The sequence below is a fragment of the Miniopterus schreibersii genome (genome assembly GCF_964146895.1).
Source record: "Miniopterus schreibersii genome assembly, chromosome: 8".
Classification (NCBI taxonomy): Eukaryota; Metazoa; Chordata; class Mammalia; order Chiroptera; family Miniopteridae; genus Miniopterus; species Miniopterus schreibersii.
In genome coordinates this window covers 67,805,357-67,820,608 of record NC_138109.1, presented here as the reverse complement: position 1 = coordinate 67,820,608, position 15,252 = coordinate 67,805,357, and the positions used below count along the sequence as shown (strand labels likewise).

Below are 15,252 nucleotides of genomic sequence, written 5' to 3'. Positions count from 1 at the left end.
TGATGTAGCCACAAGCCAAAGCATGCTGGAGCCACCAGGAGCTGAAAGAGGCAGGAATGGATTTTCCTCCACCTGCACAAGCCTCTGGAGGGAGTATGGCCCTGCCGACACCTTGATTTCAGCCTTCTAGCTTCCAGAACTGCGAGACAGTACATTACTGTTGTTTTAAGCCACCCACTTTGTGGTATTGCTACAGTAGCTCTAGAAAACGAAATACATATGCCACCTTTTACTTGGATCACATCAGCCTCACACCTGCTTTCTTGGAGTCTAGTTCACTCCTCTCTAATCCACCCTGCACACGCTATTTTCCTTAACCTTCTGCATGGTTTTCAAAACTTTCTACCATCTGGTGCCCTCTCTCTTACCACCACAGCTTTAGTTTCCATTAGAAAGAATAATAGTAATAACAATACTCACTCTATTGTGTTTTTGTGCTGAGCTCTTTATAGAGAGTATTACATGACATCTCTGCAACAACACGCCGAGGGGAGCATTATTATTCTCATTTAACAGATGGGGAAACCGAGGCCAGAAGAAGTCAAGCAGCTGCCCTTGTGAGTGGCTGTACTGCAGGCACATGCATGCTCTCAGCCACCCGCTGTAGTGTTCAGCATGTGCACCCTTCCCGGGACACCAGGACACTGGCCTGACTGTCTCCCATCTGCTTGTCTAAACATTCAACATCCTTCCAGACTCAGTGTATGGCCACCTTCTCCACGAACTTCTCTTGACACCCATGTGTCACCTACCTCTGAACTTCCTGTAAATTATAGGTAGAGTCTATTTTAGAAATTACATTCTGCTTTGTATTTTTTTAAAATTCAAAATATTTGATTGGAAAAGAATATACAATATAGGGGAAGATTAAAAAAAAAAAAAAATACAACCCCAAAGCAGCCTACTCAATGGTCCCTGACTCTCAGGATTCACTAACTTTTGTTACTGAGATTTTAAATTTTAAATATAAATAAGTCACTTTTTTGGTAACATGCTCAGTTAGAACTCTCCTGGGCTGTATAGAGACCCTGTAGCATTATCTAGAAAGTCTTATTCCCATGGAACCTCTAGGTAGATGTTCTATCATCTGTTCATTTGAAACATGATGTGAGCAACAAATGCAAACCACTTGTGTCATTTTACAGTTTTCTAGGAATCATATTTTAAAAATAAAAAGAAACAAGTAAAATTCATTTAATTTTATTTAACACAATAATGTATTTTGCTTAACCCAATATAGCCAATATATTATCAATATGTAATTAATATAAAAGTTATTGAGAAGTCTTATTTTTTTGACAAGTCTTCAAAATAAGGAGTGTAATTTATACTCACATCACATGGAAATTTGGACGAGCTGAATTTTAGGTACTCCACAGCCACATCTCCGATAATGTAGATCTAGAATTATTTACAGCTTTTTAAGAAGGCCACAATTCCAAGCTCTGTTTTTCTGTAAAATATCTCCTTTAAAGATTAAAAAAAACCCCAAAAAACCCAGGATGTTTTTTCTTGATGTCTAAAGTATTTCCTATCCACTGTAGAACACTGTAGAAAACTTGGAAAATATAGAAAATTACAAAGAAGGAAACAAAACTCCCCCCATATTTTAACCTTCCAGGGTTTTTTCCTAAGCACAACCAAAAATATATAGATTTTAAAAATTAGCGTCATTCTGTGAATACTATTTTGCAATGTTTGGGCTCAGAAACATAGCTCTTCCCTGATGTTTTCAGGTTGTCCCATGTATATTGGTTTCTTAAGTGGATTTTATTTTATTTTATTGTTTTTATATTTATAACGGTATTACTGGTCACCAAAATGGAGAGGGAAAGAAAACTATACAACTGTGAGAATGTGAAAATATTCTCATTAAGGTAGTATTGACACAAATGACCATGTAATATCTGTCCCCTCAAACACCTCACCACTCTGGAGTGCCCGTTGTGACAAACGTGTCCGCACAAAGTATATCCTAAATTCTCACACGTCCTTAATTTTCTGTTTCATCTGGTGAACTGGGAGTAGGCGATTGGTCACAGACATTGTGCTTTCCCTCCCACGTCTGTCCAGAGCTTGAAGCAATCACAACCACTGCCAGCCCCCTGCAGCCTTGGCTTCATCTTCTGAGGCAGCCAACTGAGAACTGACTTCAACAAGACCCAGCGCTGACAGTAATATAATGCCTTCTGGATAGGTCAGCCTCCTTATAACTGGGGTTCCTGTAGCTGGAGCCAGTGCAGGGTCAAAGGCATCAATGTCAAAACTCAGATGGATTGGTCTCTGTCTTTCGCCAGTCAGTAGATCAAATGTCTGTTCCATGACCTTCTGGATACCAAATCAATCTATGTCTCTCATGGAAAGATACTAGGTATCATAATTCCTTAAGATAAAATGATCCAGAGGGTCCACATCCCTTAGACCAATATACATGATACTTGGGGAAGAGATACAAGATTTGATTCAGGAAAGTCCTGGGAGCTGGGGCACCTTGTCCTGTAGTTCTCTGAGGCTGTCTATGGAGATTTCCAGTTGAAATGGTGAGGGGGTGTATTGATGTCACGGTGGGTATCAACCCAAATCACATGAAGGTCTGGGCAGTGATGGGCATGGTCATTAATGGTACCAATTGCCAGGCTGTGTATCCTGACACTGCTCTGCTAACCACCTCAGGCAGTTCCTGGCTGGCAAGGCCCACTGAGAGAGGTTGTTAGAAATCATCTTTGGGGACTGGAGTACAACTCAGATCTCCAGTCTTTTAGGTGGCAGTCCAAACTGGAGAGTGTTTTTATCAAGCCAGCTTCTCTTACAGCAGTGGGATCATATTCTACTTTTTTTCTTTTCTGTCCCTGTGAGAATGGAGCTCTGATCACAGCCAAGGAGTAGACAGACTTTTCCAGAATGAAATGCACTGTGTCCCGAAGAGATGGAAGAAACTGCTTCCTCTAAAGTGGATTTTAAACAGAGAAGACAGAGGTTATGTTTCATACCATTTCTACATACCTCAAGAATATGATTGGGCACATGGAACTCACACAATAAACACCTCAATTTACCAAAAAGCAGTTAATTAATCAACAAATATTTATTCATACTTTACTTTCCTTTGGAATAACCCTCTGGACTTAGAGAAAAGATATTGCTACTTACTTGTGGGTAAACATGGGCTGATCCTCTGAGCCTCACTTTTCCAACTGTAGAGAAGAGAAAATGTGTGCTTCCTTGCCTTATTTTTTTTTTAAAGTTGCACTTTTACTTTTTAAAATTATTTATTTATTTATTTTTAAGTATATCTTTATTGATTTCAGAGAGAGGAAGGAAGGAGACAGAAACATCAATGATGAGAGAGACATTGGTCAGCTGCCTCCTGCAGGGCCCTGACTGGGGATCGAGCCTGAAACCCGGGCATGTGCCCTGACCGGGAATTGAACCAGCAACCTCCTGGTGCACTGGAAAAAGCGCAACCAACTGAGCCACACGGGCCAGGGTATCATTTCTCTTTCTAACCTTGCTACATTATGTGAAATGTGCTCTGAATATACTTAGAATTTGTCCCCAGCCGTTGATTGCATTCATTTCTTGGTAACATTACCTAAGATTATAGACTCCAAATTATTAGTATTTGTATTAGTTTTAAAGAATCATTTAAAAATAATATGTAACTTCTCCTAGAATTTTAACCATATTTACCATTTTTTAAACTTAGTTTTAGTGCTTACTGTTAGCCCTTAGCCCCTTGAATCCTGCCATTCTTATTCCAATTTTTGAATTCTTTGCTTTGTGGACATCTCAAGTAGCAGTTTCAGAAAATACAGGGCATGGTAAAGCTTCTGGCTCTTTAATGCCTACAATAGAAATGTCTTTTATACTGGGGTTGACAGGTAAAATACATGACACCCAGTTAAATTTGAATTTCAGATAAATAACGAATATGTTTTAGTATAAGTGTGCCTTATTTGGATCTAGTTATATTAAAAACATATCCGTTGTTTATCTGAAATTCAAATTTAACTGAGTTTCTGGTCTCTGCTTTTATTTGCTAAATCTGGCAACCTTATTTTAAATACAACTATTTCACTGAGTATAGCATTCTTGGGTTATAGGCTTTTCCTCTCAAAACTCCGAGAATAATTCCCTATTATTTTCCAATTATCACTGTAGAGTCTGGTTTTTGCTCCTCTTTGGGCAACCTTTCCTCCCCCATCCCCCCCAATTCTGAGTGGTTACAGGGAAATTTCTTTATTTTCATAACAAAGCATTTTTAAATACACAAAAGAACTTCAGGCCTTTAATTAAGGCTCTCATAAGGTTCCCGAGACTCCTGAAATTAGATTGCATATCTGGCAGCTACTCTTTCTGACTTATCTTAAACTTTCTTACCTCTACATTTCCTGCATGAAGCTGAACTTTTTGAGTGTGTCAATTATGAATTTGTAGCCCTGAATCTGTAATCCACAGAATAGTGAGACGGAGTTGAAAATAAGTTGGCTAGAAGATCCAGTGAATGAATAGGGGCTGAACATGAGGATGGACCACGCATTTCTAAGTCTCACGCGTGGTGTAGCTAAGTCAATACACCTTAGTTATTGAACAATACGGAGATAAAAATAAACCCTGACGACAGTTCTTTGACATTAAGAACACTCTCAAGAATGAAGGCATAGATGTGGGTTTCAAGGAAAAGGGAGATTAAAATAGGCCTCAATTCCTGGTAGAGAAAATATGATGCAAAAAAATAATGAATTGTAGGCTAGCCCTGGCTGGTTTCGGGTTCGATTCCCAGTTGTGGCACTTGTGGGAGACAACCGATCCATATATCTCTCTTACATCAATGTTTCTCTCTCTTCCTTCCTCCCTCTCTAAAATTAATAAAAAAATAAAATAATAAAATAATTGTAAGCTAATAGGCTTTTATTTATTCAGAAGCAGAGTGAAACTTGTGTTTGATTTTGTCACTCTTGCTGAGAGGCCCAGGAGTCTGAGAAAATACTGTTTCTCACTTTCCAGAGATGGACATCACGTTGCCTTCCCACCCACCAGCTAGTTAGAAAAACAACATTCCAACATTTGACAGAGTCAAGAGGCCAGGAGAGAAGTATGAGAGGTCACTGATTTATAAGGCCATCAGCATGTAGGGGAGGGAGTGAAATGTCTTTTGATGTAAGACTGCAATCCTGAGTCAGAGACCTAACTTCTAGTCCCAGGCCTTCTCAACAACCAAATTATAGTTAGACTTGACCGTGTGGTTTAGCTCTGAGGTCCCATCCTCTGAAGATTCAAGAGCTCAGCTTCCTTCACTTTATTGCCAATCTCTCCCTGCTCTTCTAAGATAGTGGCAAAGAATTCATGTGTCAAGCACTTCTGTAGGTGCCATGAATAAGCTTTTTCTTCACTGCTTATACTTTAGCACAAAGTGATTTTCTTTAGGGCAGTAGTAATAAATATTATTTAAATGATCACATTTTAGCTGTTAACCTCAGTGAGATTTCAAACAATTATAATCTGGTTCCCCAATGCCTTACATTCCTTCATCTGCTTATTGTTTTTTCAGGCATGTGAATCTCCCATGGCATCTGATTTCTCATGACATGCTGGCCTTTAAGAATTAGGCAACAACAATAACTAAGGTCCCAGTTTTCTAGAATTCCACCCTGGAGTTATTGAGTTATTTTCTTAACCTGAGCTTGAGCTCAGCACCACTGACAGTTTGTGAATGTGAGGATGGGAATGTCATCCTAGGGGTTTTCAATAGCCATGTGTGTATATAGGCCTGCATGTAGGCATATAGTATAATGTTGCTAACTCTGAGTTACAAGTTATGGAAATAAGCTATACAACTGGAGAAACTGGATCAGACCCTGTAAGGCATCTCTTCTCTTGCCTCTAGAGATCAGAAATAAAGTCTTGGCATTTTAAAAAATTGTTGACACTGTTATAGATGCCTCCCATTTCCCCCCTTACCTCTCCTTCACCCAGCCCCCACCCCCACCCTTCGCCACATTGTTGTCTGCGTCCATGGGTAGGCATATATGCATACATGTTTTTCTTTTTTAACAGGCTCAAGTTCTGGCTCCAGCACAGGCACAGGCTTGAGTGCCTTTTCCAGAGTTTTGGTAGTTTTTTAGCAATCATTTTTCCAGCAGCTCAAGTTTTTCCCTCCTTTTTCAGAGGCAGTTGGGCCTTTGGTTGTTCACTGAGGTTGTTTACTGATGTCTCCAAGAGCTGTTCTTGGCCTCAGCCTGGCCTTGGAAGTGGCGGCAGTGGCCACAGGCACACACTGTGTGCCTGTTCTACTGATCTGTGCCTTATTTGCAGCATTAATTTTTGTGTTCCTGGTGACCCCCGGCGCCATGGCTTCCTCTTCACCAGGCAGCAGCTCAGTGGGGAGAAGCAGAAGATGGGAACCCCTGAGGAGCTGGCGACCTGAATCCAACGCAGATCAGCAACGGGTTGGTCCCCCACAGCACACTGGGTCTGGCTGTTTTCTTTAATTGAGAGATCTGGTCCTTAGGACACCCTGGAGAGGACAACAAGGAAAGCACTGGTGTCGGCCAGCTTGAAATGTTGGGCAACGTTTAGAACTAACTTGTAGTGTTGCACGGCAAGGAGGCTGTTTGTGATTCATAAAACTGTCTTGCTTGCGTGGGACATCATTTAAAGTGTGATGTTTTACCACACAATGTCTGCTGTCCTGAGGGGCACGGCCCAGCTGTCAATGACGCCGTGAATATGCTCGAAGGGAGGCCAAGCAGATGGCTCGGACATTAAAAAAAGATAAAAATCATCTTTAATGGATTTGACTGTAGTTACTGTAAGCACGCACCTCAAAGTGACATACATACACAGGATAACTATGTATAAGTGAGTTTCACAATTTCCTCACCTTACTAAGTGCAATAAGTAACTTGCCACCAGATTAGAAGTGAGAGAGGGTGTATGCATTATCATATGGCCCAGGCCACTTCAGTGATGACTGTCCCCTTTCTTCCTATGCTGTTCCCCATGATGGATTCTGTTGAGTATAAGACACTTGATCAGAAAACTGCTGAATTTGGGGGAAACATTATTTGGTTTTTTATTCTGGCAATTATTATAGACGGTACTAAAGTGTCTTTTCAAAGCTGGGAATGTGGATGATTCTAGGGAAGCTAATTCTTGAAACCAGAACTTGAACAGAAGACAGATTGGACAGACTAAGAGAAAGGACCTGGGCCTGAAGATGTGGTGGTGGGAAGCAAGTCTGCAAGGAACCTAAAGACATCTGAGTAAGAATCCAGGCCTGCAGGGTGTGTATTAGGAACCCAGACAATAAATAGCAGAGAGTCAGAATCAGACCAAAATGCTTGAGTTCCAGTAATAATGCTCTGGCATGCATGCTCCAGCAGGGGACAGAACCCTATTGCACAAAAACTGAGGAAAATCAGCAATAATGACAACTTTAATACACATGAATAACTGTAGCTAACATGTACAGAGCAATTGCCATATACTGGGCTAAGTGCTTGACTCTTCCATCTCTCCTATTCTTATTTAACAGAGGAGAGAATGGAGGCCTAGAGAGATGAAGTGGATGTTCAAAGTGACACAGTGCTAACTGGCAGATCTGGGATTTGAACCCAGATTTGTCTCACTCCCAAGTTCATGAGCTTTCCCATCTTCTAATGACTCCTGATAGACGCTCCCTCCATGAGTTTCTGGGGAGACCTGAGCGCACAGCAGAGGTGGAACATGGCCAGACATCAAAAGCAGACCAGTGCTGATCCCAGAATTAACATGAATAAATATCCAGCCTGATTATGTAAAGACTCTAACCTAAAAACACCCTCAATGGTAATCACCCCACCATGCTCAACATCAGTGAAGATCTTTATGAAACCTATTTCTGTTCTGAGGATACATATGAAGTAATTAAAATATGAAGTGATACTGCTGGGGACGACACTGTGTGATGGGAACTCTCATATACCATTTGCTGTGGGTTGAATTGTGTTCTCCCAAAAGATATGTTGAGGCCTTAACCCCTAGTAACCTGTGAATGTGACCCTTATTTAGAACTAGGGTCTTTGCAAATGGAATCAAGTAAAGATTAGGTTATATTGAATTAGGGTGGGCCTTAATTGCATAGACTGGTGTCCTCATAAGGAAAAAGAGACCTGGCGACACACAGACACTAGGGGAGATGGCCACGTGAAGAGGAAGGCTGGGACTTGAGTCACCCTGCTATACACCAAGGAACGCCAAAGGCTGCTGGCAACTTCCAGGAGCCGGAAGAAACAAGGAAACATTCTTCCCCGGCAGCCTCCTGAGGGAGCAGGGTGCTGCTGGGACCTTGATTTAGAGCTCCGGCTTCCAGGCTGTGAGAGAATACATTTCTGTTGTTTTAAGCCACTCAGTTTGTGGCAATTTGTTACTGCAGCCTCTATGAGCAGGGGTGAATTGATAAAATCTTCGTGAAAGCAATTAAAAAAATGTATCAAAACCTTAAAAATTTATATTCTCAGTGTTCCTATTCTTAATAAATTATTCTAAAATGTTGTTTATAGATTGAGATATAGAAAACTTTTATTCATAATTAATTGTTGCATGATGAGTAATATTTTTCTAATGGTGACAACTAATAGCTAATAAGAAGGTATGGTTAGATAGACTATGGTATACTCATAGGACAAGATGTTATATAACCATTAAGACATTTTAAAAACAGTTTTTAGTAACATGGGAAAAATGTATGTTATAATGTTAAATGAAAAAATTAGGAAATAGAATATTCAATTCAATATGATCATAACTCTCCTAAAATATGCATGGGGAAAAACTGGATGGAAATATATCAAAAGGTTAATAGTGATTATCCTTGGGTTTTGGGGCTATGGGTGACATTTTTCTTTATGTTTTTCTGTATTTTAAAATTACCTTTAATGAGCATATATTACATTGTAAAATGAGAAAAAAAGAGCTTATAAAGAAGACTTAGAAATTACTTCTTAGAAGGTTAAAAAGAAAATGTCAACAGAGAAGTCATATATGAAGAATGGAAATCTGTCGTTATTTACACTGGTGATATAATAGGGGTAAATACTTTTTAATGCCAACAATGTTAATAATGATTATATTTTCATAGAGGTTTATAGCACCTTACAGGGCTTACAATATGCAAAACATTTTCACCTGACATCTACTATCTCATTTGAGTCTTAAAAGTTGCAAAACCTTTTCTCCCCACATATATCTCATTTGGTAAGTTAAAACAAGTCTGTAAAAAGTAGGCATTGTTATACTTATTTTCAGGAGGATGCTGAATCTGGGGATGCTGGGAGGACTGAGCATAGAATAGAATGGAACTGAGTACATAGGACTTACGGGCGCTCCTTCATTAATGACGTGGCAGAAGCAGGCTGACCTCTTCTGCAAGCTTCTGCCCAGGTGGCCCAGGCCTCCTCAACTACAAAATAAAGGAGATGTATGAAAGGTACCTTCCGCCTCCAAAATGCTGTGTTCCTAAAACCTGGCAGGTCTTAAGAGCTGGAGAATTCCCTGGACAGTCTTTAACATTTTGATGCCCCTGATTCTTCCCAGGCAAGATAAATTAAATTTCAATCTCTCAATCTCTCTCTCTCTCTGTCTCCCCCACTCTCCATTTCTGCTTCAGGCAGAAATTCCTGGACTATCCTAATAAGCAGAGCTTCATGGACTTGGACTTCCTATTTTTCCAGCTGATCTCTCTTTTGCACAGAGCCTGGGAGAACACTGACACTTTCATACACAGTGATTTATTGATTTATTGTTGTGTCTCAGTGACAGGGTGCGGGACCACGTGGAATAGACTCCCAGCCTTTCTCCACGCTCCCTTGGTCCCGACAGCTTCTCATCAGACAGACGCTTCCCCAGTCTGGCTGCCTCCTCTCTCCTGCCTCCTGTTACCCAAATAATATAATCATAAAATTGAAAGACTCAAGGAGAGCTGGGTAAGTCAGCTCATCTAGCTTTCAGACTGCGGAAAGAATTGCTCCTAAATCACCCCAGCTTTCTTCCCTTATTGAAGCTCTCGTCATTTGATAACCATTTCCAGGGCCAGAGGAAAAGGCATCAGAATATAAAGCAAGGGTTCCACTTTCCACATGCCATTTGTGTTTGACTATAAATTATGAAAGGCACTTTAATTCTGAGTCCCAGTTTCCAGCGGTACAGGGACTCTAATGGATTCATCTGAAATTACATTAGCTCCAGCCCCATCATTCTTGCTCTGTTTCACAAGCTTGCCTGGGGGAGGCTGATAAAGTGAGTCCTGCCAATCAGATCACTCGCCTGCCTCAGGGGATAGCTCCGAGGGCTTCTCTCAAACCTCAGTATTCATTCATAAACATTTATGAAGCGCTTAATAAGTGCAAAGCAAAATCCAGGACCTTTCCTTTCCCTCCCTCCTTCCCTTCCCTCCTTTCCTTCTTTCTTTTTATTTTAAAAAATATTGAGCCCCTACTTACAATGTGACAGATGCAATGGAGATAAAATGACAAATTACAGACAGTCACTGTCAAGGAGGAGCTCACAGTAGGTGGGGGGCAAGGGGAGGGTAGACATACAAATAAACATGAGACAGCATGGTGGAGGGGGGAACGGGGTGTCAGTCAGACTGGCTGGGGGTGAAACCCTGCTCTGGCCCTCATCAGTTATGTATGTGATCTTGTGACAGGACATGTCAGTCCTCTGAGTTATTTCCCTATGTGTAAAATAGAGATAATTATATCCCTCCCAAAGGGTGGGCATTAAATATCATTATGTATGTAAAGCATCTAATGCAAAACCTGGGTCATACTAGGTGTCAGTAAGTATTGGTTTTCTGTCCTCTCAGGTAATTACAATATAACACGGCAAGTGTTAGAATTTTCAGAGTTCTATGGCCCTGGAGCAAGAGAGAAAGGACCTGGGCTCTGAGCCTTCATCTCTTTAGGGATACAGTGGGGGTGACAACGGGATAGGCAGACCATAGGGCCCTAATGTTATGGGTTATGGGAGTTGGATGAGCTTCTGGAGCAGACAGTGGCTCCATGGAGAAACTGGTGTTTCAGCTTCATGCTAAGATTTATAAGCAATTCACTCAACTGGTGGTGTCCTTGAGGGGGAATGAATTTACCCAGAGGGAAAAGACTCAAAATGCACAATCTGGTTTGGGATCCTGGCTAAGGATGGGCAAAGAAAAATGCTTTTGAGGGTGGTGGTCAAACTGTCTTTTGGTCTCACCTCCTGAGTTTGTCAGGTTTCTTCAGAGTGGATCCGCTTTAAGGAAGGAAGCAAGTAAATCTCTTGAGTCACAAGAGACGCTACCGAAAACTCCCTTTTGGGTTCTACCAAGGTTTAGGATCAGCTGGATGGGGACAGTTGAACTCTGACACATGGATAAAGACCAAGCTAACCAGTGAGGTCATGAGCTGCCTTCAGGGTGGTGAAGGCAGGGGCCACAGGGATACCATCACCGTAGAGCCACAGATCCAACTTCTGGGTAACAAAGAGAGTAAATGCTACAAAAAGTGGAAGCGGAAGACTGTTCAGGAATCTATTATGGACACAGATAGGGATTTCTCCAAACAGAAGGAAGGTGCTTGAACTTGACAAGCCTTTGTAATACTTGTCATGGCTCCGGCCACTGCTGAGGGCTCTGCTCTTGCAACCCCTATAACCATAACTGTGTGGCTAAGATGCGAGTACCTGACCAAAAGAAAGCATTTCTAAGTCCTTCCAGGGATCTCTGACCCAGAGAGGAGCAGATGTAGTGAGAATAACTTTCACTGTAGGATGAGCTTCATGATGTCTAGCTTCCAATGGGACAACAAAACAAGTTGGCCCCCAGAGCTCATTTGATTCCTGAACAAATCTCAGCTTCCGTCTCCCTAAGACTTCGCTGTGCCACTCTTCAGGCTCCATGGGTTTGGTTCATTGGAGTGGTATGTTGTTAAGAATCTATGTAACCAGTGGCATTAGCCTTGAAAACACCCATCTATAGATTGTTGCCCTAACCCCAATGCCTAACTTTCGTTGTTAGGGGCTGAGAGCAGGTGGCTCTCACTCAGATGATCCATATTCTTCCATTGTATCTTCGGGCTGCAAGGTGCAGGAAAACCTGCGTTACATATGAAGGGCTGGGTACCAGAAAGATCTGACTGCTTGAGGGACCCAGAAGGAAGGCTCTTAAAGGAGCTTCCATGTTTGATAGGCCTGATAAGAGATGCTAGTTTGGATAGGGGTGAAGAGAGACAGCACATGTTCTAGCAAGGCAAGAATCCAGCATGTGCAAAGGCATGGAGGTATGAAAGGTCACGTATGGAACGAAAGAGCTGTTCTTTGTGTCTTGGGGGCATTGTGGGAGGTAAGGCAGGGAAGGTGGGTTGGCCAGACTGTGAAAGGCCCTGAGCACACCTGCTTTATTCTGGAGGTAATGAGGTACTAGTGGTGGCGATTAGTCAGAAGAGTATGTGACTAGTTTTCTATTTAACAAAGTAACTCTGGCAGTAGCAAAGAAGACTGGTTGTTGTTGGTGGCCCCTACAGAAGGTAGGAAGACCACTTTGAAGCTAGTGAAACAATTTAGGTAGAACGGGATGAGAACCTGATCTGAGGGAGTGTCAGTGGAGGGTCAAGAAAATGAAGACTAGGAGAGATTTAGAAGGTAGTGATGATATGACAATGAATGACTTCATGTGGGAGCGTGGAAAGGGGGAGCAGGAAGCAGGTGGAGTCAGCTAAGTAGGATGACTCCAGACTTCTCTGTAAGGCAGCAGGAACTCGGTGGTACTATGAATCAAAAGAAACATTTCAGGAGGAAGAACAGGTTCTGAGGGAAAGTTGAGCTCATTCAGTTTGGGAAACACTGAGCTGGAGATGGTTCTAGGATATCACAGTAGAGATGCTGACAGCAGTTGGAAATTCTGTCCTAGAATTCAGGGGAAGGCTGGAAGCAGGAGATGTGAATGTGGAAGTAACTGGTGTGTATGTGGTTTCAGTCATAGGAAAACATGAGATCATCAGGGAAGACTACTGTGATGGTGCTAGACGAGAGGCTAAAACTGATCACGGTGGGCATGAGAGGTGGTGGTCTGAATCTGTAAGACCCGTTGCGTTGAAGAAAAATAATGGATAAAGGCACATTGAACTACACTTTGTGAGGTTGAGCCCTTTGTCCTGTAGGTTTAGAAACTTGACTTTATTTCTTTACCCACAGGGTGAACTGATCAAGATCTTGAAGTTTAATTTATACAACCAAACTCAAAAGAATCTTTTTCCCAAACTAGAATGGGGTTCTATTAATTCACAAGAGGAAATGCAAAGAAGCACAGAAGTAATCAGGTACTGATTAAAAGATGTAAATTTCAAACTCATATTACTTCCTGTGCTGTCTTGCTTCAAGGTGGAGATATTAAAAAAATAAGTATTCACTGTCTTCAACAGTATTCTCCAAATGGTATTCTATGGAATAATAATATGACTGAGAGCTCCCCAAAGTAAGCATGATAAAACTTAATAAATAAACTAAATAAATTTGATAAAACTTAAATCCTTCTCTTGAATGTTCACAAAGTACATTTTGGTTAAAACTTTAAGGAGTCCTCGAGTAAAGCAGCCTGTTATGCTTCACCCAGAATTTCAAAATCCTTTGTCCATAGAACTCTCTGACCTGTGATACTGGCCCTCATTTCTGGCCTGGCATGGCCTGGCTAATGAGTGACTCCTCTTGGCTGTAGAAGAGCATCTTAAACTTGACATGTTGAGTAGCAGACCCTTGACATCTGCCTGGCCAAGGCTGCTTCTCACCTTCTCCATCTTAGTAAATGGTAACTTCACCTTCCAGTTACTAGGTTCCCAAATCTTGGAAGTTTCTCTTTTTCTAACACGTCACATACAAAGTCAGTGAATCCTATTGGCTCCATGAAATATATCCCAAATATGACCACTTCTCACCAATTTCACTCAACTATTCTAGTCCAAGCTGCCACCATCTTTCTGGATTGTTGCATTTGCCACTTATCTCATCTCCCTGTTCCCACCTTGCTCCCATTGTCTACTTTCCATACCATAGCTTTTAAACACCCAAGTCATGTCATTCCTCTGCTCAAAATCTTCCAGTGGCCCCTCATCGTAGTCACAGTAAAAGCCCAAGTCCTTATAGTAGTCTCTGAGACACTGTCTGATCTGGCCCTTCGTTACCTCTCTGACCTCATGACCTCATCTCCTACTAGTTACCATTGGGTCACTGTGTTTCAGTCACAATGACCTCCTGTCTTAAGGCCTTTGCATTTGCTGTAATCTTCCAAAAATGCTCTTCCCCGGCCGTCAGCATGACTCATTCTCTCACTTCATTCAGGTCTCTGTTCAAATACCGTTTATTAGAGATGCATTTCCTGACCATCTTATTTAAAATTTATCTGTCTTGTGTTTCTTCAACAGCACTTATCAATATGACAATGCGTGTGTGTAAAAATATTGCTTTACTATCTGTCCTCCCCACCCAATCAGGATATAAACTCCATGAGAAGAGAGAGATTTTGACTTATCTGCTGCTGTCTCCCCAGTGTTAGTATTTACATGGGTGTGTGAAGGGCAATGAATATTTTGTTGAAGAACGGAATACATGGATAACTCCCAGTTTCAGATCTGCAGAACACACCTCAGGAAACTGGGTTAAGCTTTTGATGCTTGCTTCTGGGCTACGGTTTAGACTTAGAAAAAGCCTTAATAAAATGCGGCTTCAAATACAGATTTGCAGACTTGGGTCTATTCCATTTAAAATATGCTGCAGTGGGAAAATTTAAAATTTGGGGGGGCTTAAAAGAAGCATCAAACAGGGTTAGAGTTAGTTGGCTTGGAAGTCAGTCAACTCTCATGTTTGATTCTGGAAGAATGTCTACATGCACCTCAAGGAGAGCTCATTTTTGCCTTATATTTGTTTATCTGTTTCTTCCGCTAAAGTGACAGTCTCAAGAAGGAGGGGACTTTGTGTTGTTCGCTGCATTCCCAGTGCTTAGAAAGTGCCAGGCATGCAGCAGGTGCTGGTTAAATACTGACCACTTTTTGATCCCCCCCCCCTTTTTTTTTTTTTTTTTAAATATATCTTTATTGATTTCAGAGAGAGGAAGGGAGAGGGAGAGAGAGAGATAGAAACATCAATGATGAGAGAGTCATTGATCAGCTGCAGCCCGCAACCTGGGCATGTGCCCTGACCGGGAATTGAACCCCAATCACCTGGATCCTAGGTCGACGCTCA

The 15,252-nt window shown here is 41.6% G+C and overlaps 1 pseudogene across 1 annotated transcript; it reads right to left on the bottom strand.

Annotated features, from left to right (window-relative positions):
* Positions 1-1,993: 1,993 nt before the first annotated feature.
* Positions 1,994-13,811, bottom strand: LOC308560968 (arginase-2, mitochondrial pseudogene; annotated as a pseudogene). Its single transcript has 2 exons — positions 13,803-13,811; positions 1,994-2,945 (listed from the first exon to the last, which is right to left on the bottom strand). The product of its transcript is annotated as an arginase-2, mitochondrial pseudogene (transcript).
* Between the last annotated feature and the right edge of the window lie 1,441 nt (positions 13,812-15,252).